This window comes from Tupaia chinensis, unplaced genomic scaffold (assembly GCF_000334495.1).
Source record: "Tupaia chinensis unplaced genomic scaffold, TupChi_1.0 Scaffold000275_1, whole genome shotgun sequence".
NCBI lineage: Eukaryota > Metazoa > Chordata > Mammalia > Scandentia > Tupaiidae > Tupaia > Tupaia belangeri.
In genome coordinates this window covers 7,080,982-7,094,089 of record NW_006159757.1, presented here as the reverse complement: position 1 = coordinate 7,094,089, position 13,108 = coordinate 7,080,982, and the positions used below count along the sequence as shown (strand labels likewise).

Genomic DNA, 13,108 nt, shown 5'->3' with positions numbered 1-13,108 from the left:
AGCACACACACTCTATAGCAAAAATCTCTCTCATAAAAAAAATTCTTTATGAATAAGGTGGAAATTTAATACTTTTATCAGCTATCTGATGGAACTCCAATCCTGTTGGCTCAGACTGTGTATAAAACAGTACCCCATAGGGAGGTAATTTTTGTGACTGAGTCACACACCTGTTTCTCTTTCTAGGCATTCATTTGACTCCATGAGAACAAAGGAAAAAAGTCTGTGCTATCAGCTTGATATCAGAGATTCTGTGAAATCTAATCTAAAATTAGGCTTTAAATTCTCCCCCACTCCAAATGCATCCTGCAATGATCTATGAGTCCATCCAACAAAGATTAGAGAATTATATAGAGAGATCACCTCATTGTTTCTTCCTAATACCAACAACTGAATATGTCTATAAATTTATGTTTTTAGATAAAGGTAATCCCTTTCCTCAATCTGTCAAAGCAACCATTCCAGGACATTAATTGCTCTGTCATTTATATGCCTCAAAATGATGCCATTTGACAGTAGCTCACACTTAAATTTATTTGCTGTGTCAGATTTTATTCCACTTGATATCACCTTGCAGCAGGCTTTATATATGACTTTCATTGGTTTGTAATACGTGAGTACTATTGAAAAGCTCCCTTTAAGAGAATTTGTGCTCTTCATCACCATTAGCCAATACCACTTCAATCAACACATTATTCTCATCATGTAGAGGAGCGTTGAGAGTTTATAATAACTTACAGTTTCTACTTCCCAGGTTCAGTCTTGCCATAAGCAGAGAAACAAATGAACACACACAGGGAGATAATTTTTTAAAATTAATAATGAAAGGGACCAGCAGTTGGCGTAATGGCTATGTCACTGGACTCCCATGTAGTCAACTGCAGTTCAAGTCCCGGACCCAGTGGCTTAAAGTCACACCGGGCGTGCCTTCTGTCTCTGTCTATCTCTGTCTTTCCGATGAGCGCATGTTCCTTATAGCAAAAACCTCTCAAAAAAAAATTAATAATGGAAATAACTAATACAAACATACATTTAGAATTAAGGCTTATTTCCTACTCAAACTATCATTTTTTTCATTCAACTTTGTCAGCCCGTGCCAGAGCAATTTTGAGGATTTTATGCTGTTAGCTGACAGCACCCCAGACAGACTACACAGTCATCTGAGGTTTCCAAGTAAACCGGCAGCCCTGTCACTGAAGGGATTTCTCACGTTTATTTCTTTATTTGGATTTGGAACTAGATTGACTTTTCCATGACTTGCTTTAAGAGCTGTTTCAAATCCTACTTAGTTAGGGCTAGAAATGCTCCCTCTTATGAAGTTCTTTATACCTAAACTTCCATCAGAGGGGGTTGGAGAAAACTTTGCTGACTAATAAGCAAAGCTTAGATCTGTGTCAGGGTAACAGATGATATCACCACAGTCAAAACCTCCCCTCTCCAGATACTCCCCTGTGTAAATATACAAAAGTCACTGGCAGACAGCTTCGCATAATTTACAGATGGAGAACCGCAAGCAGGAAGTTCAGTAATATGTTTGAAGTCCTACAGTGATGGAGGGATGCTAGGATTTCAATCTAGGAGTTCGAGCACCTAACATTCTTTAATTACTTACATTTTCTGAGCATCTATTTCCTTATATCTAACATAAAAGCATTAACTTTAACCTAGTAGTAGCATTATAAGAAGCAGTATTACCATTGAGTAAGAAGCCAGCACAGTATGTGTGTTAATGTAAGCAATCAGCATGTATTAAATCCTTTTCATTACTTTAAAAAGTATTTGATACCACACATTCTGCAGAACAGGCACATTCTGAAGTGATGTTGCTCAGTTCAGTTACGCCGAATGGCCAGATTTTGAGAAGGAAACATTCTTAAGGAGTAATGGCCAAAATTGGAGAAAGGAGAAATGAAGTAGTAAAAATGTTTATGTGAACAGCATGTACTCTCAGAAATCCTTGCCCAGGTCTTAGTGGGATTTACCAATCCAAGTGGAAAATAAGATGATGTTTAAAACATATCTGAGGGCTGGCCCCAGAGCCTAGTGTTTAAGAAAACTGGATCCCTCATGCACATGACCAACCACAACTTGAATCCCAGACCCAGTGGCTGGTGGAAAACACATTCGGTGTGTGCGCATGTGCATGTCTGCCCCAAATCTCAATGGATGGAGAAATGTAGGAGGAAGAATTGTGGCATGCCCGTGTCCCATTGGAGGGTGCTTTCTCCCTCTCTCACTCTTTGTCTCTGCCTCTCCCTGGTGAGCACTATACCCTCTGACAATGATAAAAATAATAAGATAAAAACTTAATTGTAATCACCAGTGCTCTCAGAGCAAACTGATGGGGGACCAGGCATAGACAGATAATGCTGGGATGAGGGTCAGTAATTTCCTTTTATGGGTATTTTTTCAGATGCATAGTGTTAGAGCTGGGCCTTAAAACATATTATATCAATGAAGAGGCTTCAGGTGTTGCATGAGCCCCTGGAATCTTATGTAAAATATTATGCATGTTCACATATTTTCTAGGAGTATGATACATATATTTCATTAGATTCTCAGAGAGACAAAAGACCCACACAAAGTTTAGTATCACTGAACTTAGAGCAATTTTATCTTTTAGCCCTGGCTGTTTCCAATCAGGAGACACACACACCAAGTTCTTCCTAGTTTCTAATACAGTCTAGGGCCTACATAATTTTTAGGGTCCTATTTGTCCTAGTCTTTATTCTTCCGGTCGTTTCAAAATGCCCTTGACATGGGGACCGCAATGAGAAGAAGAAACCAAATTTTAAAAAAGGTTAACTTGTTCATTGTTTAGCATAGAACAAGTTGAAACAAGAATGACTCACACAGATATTAAGTTTGTATACAGACTGCCCAGCCCTCCTCTGTAGTACAGTGGAAGGTGACTTTGAGAGAAATCATGAGGAACTATTACAAGAAATTAATCATGACAAAGTGAAACCAAAAGTTATGTGAGATCTCAAAAGATTTCTCAAGTGAAGTCCAGCAGTGGTCTTTCCCTGTTTTTTGTGTGTTTGTTTTGTTTTGTTTTTTAATTTTGCCAGAGAGCATGTGCACTCACCAAAGAGAGACAGACAGAACTAGAGAAGGAGAGGAGAAAGCACCTCTCATGGAAAATGGTCACTACACAATCACTTCTCCTCCACTTCTTCCACCTTTCAGGATTTTGGACCCACACACATGCACCTGGTGTGTTTTACAATCATGTGATATCCATCTGCCTTAACCACTAGGCCATGGGCTGGCATTTGAACTCATCTAATCCATGAAGCAACTCCAATCTTCTCCTTTGCCTCTATTTTCTCACCTAGAAAATTAAGATGGCCTCTAATGTTTCTTATAATAGGTACCACAAGGTATCGAGGGTCCATTTTGCTATATGCCAGTCAACATTCAGAATCATATCTCTCCTAACTAATCCTCACAGAAACTCTGTAAGACAGTATTACTCTTCTGCCCTTCAGTTCCAAAACTTTATTACCTGACTTGTATGACTTCTACCATGTCTTAATGGAAGAATACAGACTAGGAAATAATTCCACAGTAAATATTCTTTCCTTTGTACCAGTGGCCTCTAAACAGAAAAAAATTAGCTTTCAACATGTACTCTTAAACTATGTAATATTTGACTTGTAAATCATACCTATCCACACATACACAAGTTTCTTATAAAGTACACACACACACACACACACACACACATATGAAGTACCACATGTATTGCATGTATATTATTCCATGTAAAAACATGTATTTGCATGCAGATATCCCATATACATTACAAAATACATGAGGATAGAAATTTGAAACTGATGAACTAAAATTTTAATAATGGGTTATTTGTTGAAGGTATAAAATTGTGTTCTCCTTGGAGGCTGGCAGGTGGCCTGGTGGTTAAGGGCATTGGTCTCCCACATGGCTGACTGTGGTTTAAATCCTGGACTTGGTGGCTTGCTTTTTCACTTTTGTTCTCTCTCTCTCTCTCTCTCTCTGTGTCTCTCTCTGGTCAAATTAAAATAAATAAATTAAATAAATAAAGTTAAATAAAATATTTTTTTGAAAATTGTGCTCTTCCTAAAAGCAGTCATTATTACTTCAGAAAGCATAATGTGATTGAAAATATCTCATTATTTTAAAAAGTTTGGGTAAAGACTGTGATTTAGCAAATTAAAAGTCTGTGTCTAAATTCAGACAATTTCTCAGTGTGGAATTAGTGACTGTTGTAACCCAAATTAAGTCCAAAATCTTTGTTCTTCAAGTCCTTTCTATCAAAGGCCTACAAATGTCTATTTAAATTCAGCTCATAGCTTTCTCTCTTCACAGATGTCAAACAATTGTTTTCATTTACTAATGAAAGGTAGTAGAGTTAGTAATGAAATTAGTAGAGCACTCCTTAGGTGTTGTGTTTTAATATATTTAGCATATGGGTTCACAGCGTTTGACACTTTTGTTTAACATTTTCAAACTGGCTAGGATTTTTTTTTCCAAATTTTTAGTATGGAAATACAGACATCTCAGCGGTTCACTTAAATCAGTTTCTTCAAAAGTTCACATAACAACAGAAACATTTTCCAAGATCCATTTTCAAAATACTTTCTCCATAGCATGAGATTCTTTCAAAAAGCCATTATTATTTTCCCCACTGTTAGATTACATTTACCAAAGGGAGAGATTAAGTGTGATTATTACTTCTAGGTAGCACACTTCAATGGCAATTTTTCATAACAGGGAAGGTCAGCAGTTTGGAGCTCTTGACTTTGCAAAAGAAAAAAAATGTGCAACCTATCTAACCAAAAAAAAAAAAAAAAGAAGAAAAGAAAGAAAAGCCAATCTCTGGGTAGTAGGAAAGATGTTCATGGTCACACTACCTTTTTACAAAGTATTTTAAGCAAAATCCCTTAACAGTACTTGCCCAGACAAAACTAAGCTAAATTATACCCCAGTATTTGGAAAGTGCAAAGGAGGGATGACCCTTGTAGAATTGAAAATACTTCCTTCCCATCCACCCAAATCTCTCATACCAAAACTCCTGTATTTGCCACTGCTTTGAAGATCTCTGATCTTCATACTGTCTTTTTTTTTTTTTTTTGGAGAGATTTTTCGCTATAGGGCACATGTGCTCACCAGACAGACAGAGAGAGACAGAGAGATGTAAAGTGAGAAATCACCCCCCCCCCAGGGGGGATGGTCACACCACAATCCCTTCTCCTCCATTCTCCTCTTGGGATCTTGGGCATGCACACACACGCGCCTGGCGTGAGTTTTAAGCCACCAGGTCCAGGATGCGAACCGTGGTTGACTACGTGGGATTCCAGCGACATAGCCATTATGCTAACTGCTGGTTCCCTTCATACTGTCTTTTGAAAGCCTGTTGTCTGAGTTCTGCCAGTAGGGGCTGACTCATCCGTGAAATTTCATGTACTGAGTCTAAGTTAAAGAGCCTGATGGAGGGCCAGCCCCATAGCACAGCATTAAGTGCTATGCATAGGGAACCAAATCCCACATGGCTGACCATGGTTTGAATCCTGGACCCAGTCTCTTGAAAAAAACACCAGGCATGTGTGGGATGGAGAAATGAGGGAAAAAGGATTGTGGTATTACCTCACTTTCTCTCTCTCTCTCTCTAGCACATATATCTTCTGTGAGCTAAAATAAATTAATTAATAAAATTAAATAAAAGAACTTAATATGATGGCATGTAAACCTTTCTTTTAGTCAGGGTATATTCTGTGCTATCTGTCCCTAGTTAACCCAGTGTGCCCATGTTATAGAAAATAGTGTGTCTTGAGTCATCCTCTCCATTCAAGGTCAACACTGACTTCAGCTCTTTCTCTACTTCTGTACCCTACACATTGGCGTTTGATGATAATTTTCTTTTTGTTACACCCCAAGTCCTCTCTAGAGTCAAAAATCCATGACCTCTCTTGTTAAAATGATAAGTAAAAGGATATTCTATGTAGGGGTGGGTCTCACTCTGGCTGGCCACCACCTCTCTTCCACTCTGCTATGGAACAAAGACCCTCTGAGTCCCTTTCTGGGCTTCCCTTTTCCAGCACAATAACATCACACATGGTTTTATTGTGCTTTCCCTTGATGGTGTCATCTGTGCAGTGTTCGTTTTTAGCTAATGCCCCTTTTAAAATGTGAAGATCTACATATAATAATAAGAACTGCTTTATAAATCAAGAAGCAAAAACAGCATAACAGCTTTTCAGAGAGAATCCAATAAAACTTCTGAAACTTCTGTCCCATTTTCAAAAGGTCAGAGAGTAATTTTAAAATGGAGGGGAGGGGGGAATTGTTCCCATAAAGCAGCAGCTGTAGAGAATGAATATCTTTTTCTATATCCTCTAAACTGTGATTCATATAAAAGCAAAGGTCTCTTGAACTAATGAATAGCTGTTAAAGTTAAAGATCTGTGCAGAGAATATGTAGGTGCAGTTCAGAGGGTTCTGGAATTATAGCTACACTATAATTGAACTCAGGGGTTTCAAAAAAAGCTTTGAAGACCCATGATCTCTGTTTACTCATAGAACAATAAAAGTTTGTAAAAACTCATTTCCAATCATTCACCCTTCCTACTAAATGAAAATCCCTTCTATCACAGCCGGATTCTGCAGGGTGGAAAGCTTTTCAGCCCAGACATGGACTCACAGAGCAAGGAGCCTGGGACTGATGCCGGGCTTTCATGAAGCCTTGAACATGAGATTAGATAGTCAGAAATCCCAATCTCGCTCCCACTCCATTAATTCATTTTATAATAAACCATAAGTCCTTCTATTTTTATCCATTTCCTCCTCTATAAAATGTAGGCATATGGCTTCCCACACTTTTCACCGTTCATTTCTTTTGATATTGACCAATAAACCTCTATGCTTCTTATTGCCCATGCCTATTCATTCAAGCGATTTCCAATCTGTGCTCACAAATAAGTTCAAACATGTAAAAGACGTAGCAGAGATGCAGTGGATTTGACATTTTTCCACTTTCTCCCCCTTTGCAGAGTCTCGTGAAAAGATGAACCATTTGTATACTAATAGCGTTCTGCTTACAGTGGTTTTAAAACTATTTTGCAAGAACATTAAAATAAAAATGTGATACTAGTGCTTAGAAACTGTATTTCTTGAAAATTGACTACCAAAGATGTTTCTTAACATAGACATTTACTCAGTGAGTTAAACAATCCACATTCACTCAGGCCATGAAAGATGTAGCATAAAGAACATTTTGTTCACTCTCCTCTTGTTATCTATCCTTAATTAGTTATATTAAATATATTTAAAACAGAAATCTCACTTCTTAAAACTTACAGCTTAAAAGACAATAACTACTACCTACCAACCACCTATACTTTTTAAAAATTTATTTATGTCCTCCATGAGTGAGAGGGAAACACAGAGACAACAGAGAGAGAGAGAGAGAGAGAGAGAGAGAGAGAACCCCCAACAGTTTCTTTATGCTGTTATCCATCCCTGGGTTCAGTCAGTTTTAGATCACAGGCATGCACTCAATGTGTTTAAGGGAGATCTATGGACAGAAATATGGAAGCTTCTCATGTGAGCCAGCTCCACATTACTGCTGTACTGTGATTCAGCCCCATCATCCACAATTTTATAGCATACAATAAAATAAGTCTTAGAAGGTAAAACCCAAAGGTCTATCAAGGTGTAAAAAACACTATGAAAGGCCAGTTGACGGTGTGATGGTGTCGTCGCTAAGGGAGCTGGATCCCACATGGATGACTGCATACCTCAAGTCCCAGACCCCTTGGTTTGAGAAACATGCGAGGAGCATGGGTGTGTGCATCTAAATCCTGAAAGGACAGAGAAACAGCAAAGATGTGATTACCACATGGTCATCCGCTCATTCTCTCTCTCTTTCTCTCTCAAGCACACACTATCTTCTGTCAATTTTTTTTTTTAATGCACACTATGAAGAAAAGACATCATATTGAAGAATTGTGAAACTTGAAAGAGATCATCTAGTTTAAACTTTCTAAAGATGTGAAAACTAAAGCCCAGAGAGGTGATAAAGTATTCTCAAGGTCAACCAATAGTGATCATTCCAAGAAGGGAGTCTGGTTTAGCTGAACCTGCAACCTGTTCCCTTTATCACAGTGCTCTTCATTTATAAATGCATACTAAGTGACTTCAGCTATTTCCCTTGAATCTATCACAAAGTGAATTCATTTTAAAAAAAGATACCAAAGCTATAGAAAGCCTAGTTTGTCCAACTCCTCCGCACATGCATGCATGTGCACACACAGATCAGAGAAAGCACATTTCATCCTCTGCTGTGTACACTCAGGGTTCACTCTTCTACTTCACAATCTCACAGAACAATTTTGGCTCCTGGCAAGTTTGACATAAATCCTGGAGCATGTAATTGACACAGTGTGTTACAAGGATCAGAGAACTCAGTGGGATAATGGACAACGAGCCCACTAAGGGCAATGTGCCTCATACATTTAATCTGCTGAGGAGGCTTAGAGCACAGCGCAGTTCCATTCTGTTAAATGATTTTCTTCTCCTCTTTAAAGCCCTGCTCACTGATGGTCTTTCCTTGGCAGCAGCTTTTCAACCACGCTATTATTTCACTATTACCCATTTTGTGTTGTATTAACATATCTGGGGGTGATGTGAATGGGGTCACTCTTCACCACATACAATTTCTCCTTATTTTGTCTTCTGGAAAGATAGAAAATTTCAGATCAGCATCCATCCACCAATAGTAATGTACTTTCAAATGACATTTAAGTTTTTTGACAGGTATTCCTCGATAATACCATGTAAAATTAGGTTAAGAATAAAATAGCTCCCATGACTGAGAATTCTTTTCCTCAGTACTGTGGTCTAAGTGATTGTGTTTCTCTCAAATTCAAATGTTGAAAATTAACCCCAAAGTGATGGTATTAGGAATTATTATTTTTTCTTTTTTAGATTTTTACCATAGAGCACATACAGTCACCAGAGAGAGATGGAAAGAGAAGGTAAGTGAGAAATCCACCCCCCACCACCACCCCAGGAGAGATGACCACGCCACGATCCCTTCTCCTTCAGTCTCCTCTTGACAGTTGGGGCACACATGCACACAGATCCACCATATATCTCAAGCTGTCAGGTCTGACAATTGAACCATGGCATCAGTCATGTGGTATCTAGCACCTTAACCACCATGACCTCTGCTGGGCCTGTATAGTAAATGAATTGTTTTACATGGCTTGACTCATTTCAGGTATTAGGAGATGCGATCTTTAAGAAGTATGTAAGTACTGGGAACAAAGACTTCATGACTACGGTTAGTATCCTTATAAAAGGGGCCTCAGAGAGCTCTCTGGCCCCTTGTACCATATGAGGACATGGCAAGAAGATGCTACCTGTAAATCAGGAAGATGGTCCTCATCAGACACTGAACCTGCTACTGCCTTGATCTTGAACTTCCAGCCTTCAGAAATGTGAGAAATAAAGTTTGCCATTTATAAGCCACCCAAGTTTATAGCATTTTGTTACTGAAGGCCAAATGGACTAAGACAGTCTATAAATTTTGTTGAACACCTACTGTACACTAGCTTGTCTGTCTATAGAAATAAAAAGTTATCTCCCATGATTTCTAGAATTTATTCTCCATTGGGAGGAAAACCTAATAGAGTTTTAGCATGATGACAGTGATGAGGAGGAGCAAAAACAGTAAGTCAGAAAACTCTTCGTCCACCTTTATCCCCAAGGGTAGGTCTGAGCTCTTATCTAACAGTCAAGTAGGGAGAAAAGGCAATGCCAACAACTTGTAGGAAGACATGGATGCCGCCTCACTACACATAGTCTAATATTGCCAGAGGCTGAATTAGGGGTAAGGAACCCAGCAATTGAGGCAAGCCAGGTAGGTATAAAGGGGTGAACCGCCACTGCCTCAGGAATTTCTTTCCACAGAGCTCTTAGATCCCGAATGCCAGAGTTCATTCAATATGTTTAGTTTGATTGACAAAAGTAGATTTCAGAATTTCTAGACAACTTTAAAATTCAGTTCCTAAGTTTTATGTCTCTCCTAAGGGCTGTGGGAAATTGGTGGCTGGTTTTTAAATATTGTCCTCAGGAGCTAAGCTGCTAAATTCTTAAAAGTATAATCAACCGAGCACAGGAGGGAACATTAGAATCATCTTTTTCTCATTAACTGAAGAACTTTGAGGGGTATTATTCAACTCCTCTTAATAAAAAGTGATTTCCTATTTAAAAAAAAGAAATGGGAAAAAAGTTTTATTTTAAAATTATTATTTTTAAGGGAAGGTAGTGAGTCATCATTATTTGTGAGTTTTTTTTTAAAAAGTGTTTTGTTTTAGAAACTCTGAATTTCTTTTAAAATAAAGTATATTTTAAATAGTTAAGTGGGGTGTTGTTAATTAGTACACAGCATTAAAAATATGCATTTTTCTCAAACCACTGGAGTTTTTTATATTCTTGGCCAGGAACTGTCAGAAAGGGATAACAGAAAAAAAATTCTAACATCTTTTTAGAAGCAAATAAGTCTTGTAATACCTACTAAATAGAAAACTTCAGTTAGGTTCAAAGGGTCAAATCTCTTCATATGGAAAAAATAAGCCATAAGAAAAAAAAAATAGACAAATTTGCCATAGAAAGAATAAAGAGTTATTTAGGTTTGTGTTTTTGTAGGACACAGGTCCCAGAATAGCACCAAAATCCTTTTACAAGTCTTTTGTTTGCTATGCAATCATGCCTCCTCACTCGCTGCCACAACCCGGTGGGTACTGCTTAGTGTCTAACTCTGGCTTCAATTTTAAAAGCAGTAATTAAGTCCTAGAAACTTCTGGTGCCAAAGCTGTTCAGCAGCACTGTTAGTGTACTGTAAATCACCATCTTCTCCCCCTTGGGGCTCCTTCCCAGAAGCTGTCAGAGGCAACTCTAAGTTTATGGGAGAGTCTCTCGACGCTTTATACTCATTGAGATAAAATTAAGTCAAAGAGCATTCAGTTAAAATGCAGGATAATTAAATGAACTGTACTGTGCCCTTCCATTTAAATTGCATCAAAGACTTCAAACTGGGGGAATGAAGATGTTGGAGTAGTTTTCTTGCTGAGCAATTCTGGAGTACTGTAGGTACTAGATTGCTAATTAAGTCATGGAAGACCGGAGACTTTTCCATCTCTTCTGTGCACCTTCAAGAACTACACAGGCATTTAGAGGCTCCTGCGTCAGGCCAAAAAGTGGACAAGAATTGATGGAACACCAATGGAATAATGTACAATTGGAAATGTAAAGAGGAGTAAGTGGATGTGGCTTGTTTCTGGTGACTTACAGACTAGTAGGGGAACTAACTCAGTAAACAAGGGTGCACTGAAAAAAAGAAATATGATAGGAATGATGCTCAATGCTCAGCAGCAGGTGGTTTTAGAGAATATTGAGGTTGGGAAATTTTAAGAGCCAAGAGAGATCATAGAAACTGTCTATTTCAGATATCTTAGGCTCATTTTGATGCTTTTTACTAGAAGTTTCCAAATACTATCCTACTCTCAGGTCTAGTGAGGTTAAAACAACTGGTAATAGCAAATCATTCTCATATTACCCGGAAACTATTTTAACAAATCAGTCAGTCTTCATCTTCAGCCCTACTTCCATATCTAGACATCACTACAGACTCCTCCTTGGAGAGCTGATTGCTGCATTTACCCACGTGTGTGTGTGTGTGTGTGTGTGTGTGTGTGTGTGTGTGTATGCGTGTGTGTGTATGCATCACCCTCATGAACATGTTTGCAGAAGCTCAGCAGATGCACTTGCCCCTTTCCCTTTCATCTGTGCCCATTCTTCCTCCATCCTCCTTCAGCATGCCCATTCTACTCCTTGCATTCCAACCTTTAACCTGGAATCCACCTTCAAATTACTTTCTTGGGGTAGTAGCCTCCTATATACTCCAGAGAGAGCCATAATCAGCTCCTTAATCTGTGCCAGTTGTGCTGGTTACTCACTGATTTTCTCATTTTATTTTATTTTGTATTTATTTATTTTTTGGAGAGGTTGTTGCTATAGGGTGCATGCGTTTGCCAGAAAGACAGAGACAAAGAGACAGAAAGTGAGAAATCATCCCTCCGGAGGGATGGCCATGCTGTAATCCCTTCTCCTCTATTCTCCTCTCAAGATTGTGGGCACACATGCACATGTGCCTGGTGGGAGTTTAAACCACCTGATCCAGGACTCAAACCGCAGTAGACTACGTGGGAGTCCAGCAACATAGCCTTTATGCCAACTGTTGGTCCCTTATTTGTTTTATTTTAAAGTGCTGGTCTTTGAGAATCAGTATCTTTCATTTTTTACATACTGTACATTGTGAGGACATCATGCTGTAAAGAATTAGTCTAGGATAGTGCTAGATTCAGTAACCCATATACTAAAATTGGACCAATACAGAGATTGGCATGGCCCCTGCATGAGGATAGCATGCAAATTAGTGGAGCCCTTTTTTAAAAGGGCCAAGAAAGCTACAGAACAGGATGTTGAAAAAAATAAATATATGTTGGGGACTTAATAAATAACACCATGAAAATTGAAAAAAAAAAAAAACAGGATTAGTCTAAGATAAATGATTTCTGAATTACACTCCTTAGGATGTTTTAGACGTTCATACTTTACTGTATTTAAATGTATTCCTTTTATCCATTTCCATAAGTTTAATTCTGAGCAGTCCACTGAAAATCTCCAAATGATTCCTTTTCCTATTAATTGAGCATTCATTTTCATATACCTTGCATCCATTAAAGGCAGTTTCTTGCTTTTATGTATTTTAAGCATTACAAAGATTGACTAGACAGTAGACATCTGTGAGGAGTCCTAATAAGATCTGCCCTAGTTCTTCCAAGTTTCTGTAAAACTCCATCATTCTGCTCTAGATTAGTCTTTGCTTAGGAATCAGCTCTGCATCTGTCAGGAGGCACATGAAATCTCCCTGGTTAAGTTCAAGTATGATTTAGTATCTGAGGTCTGTCTGATTTTGGTGCTTGAATCCATTGCGTATATTCCTGTCTTTGTCTGGAACAACTTTCATAAAAAAATGTTTGAGAATCATTGCTATTCCAGCA

At 38.4% G+C, this 13,108-nt stretch overlaps 1 pseudogene; it reads left to right on the top strand.

Annotated features, from left to right (window-relative positions):
- Nucleotides 1-12,396: 12,396 nt before the first annotated feature.
- Nucleotides 12,397-12,495, top strand: LOC114008052 (uncharacterized; annotated as a pseudogene).
- Nucleotides 12,496-13,108: the final 613 nt, after the last annotated feature.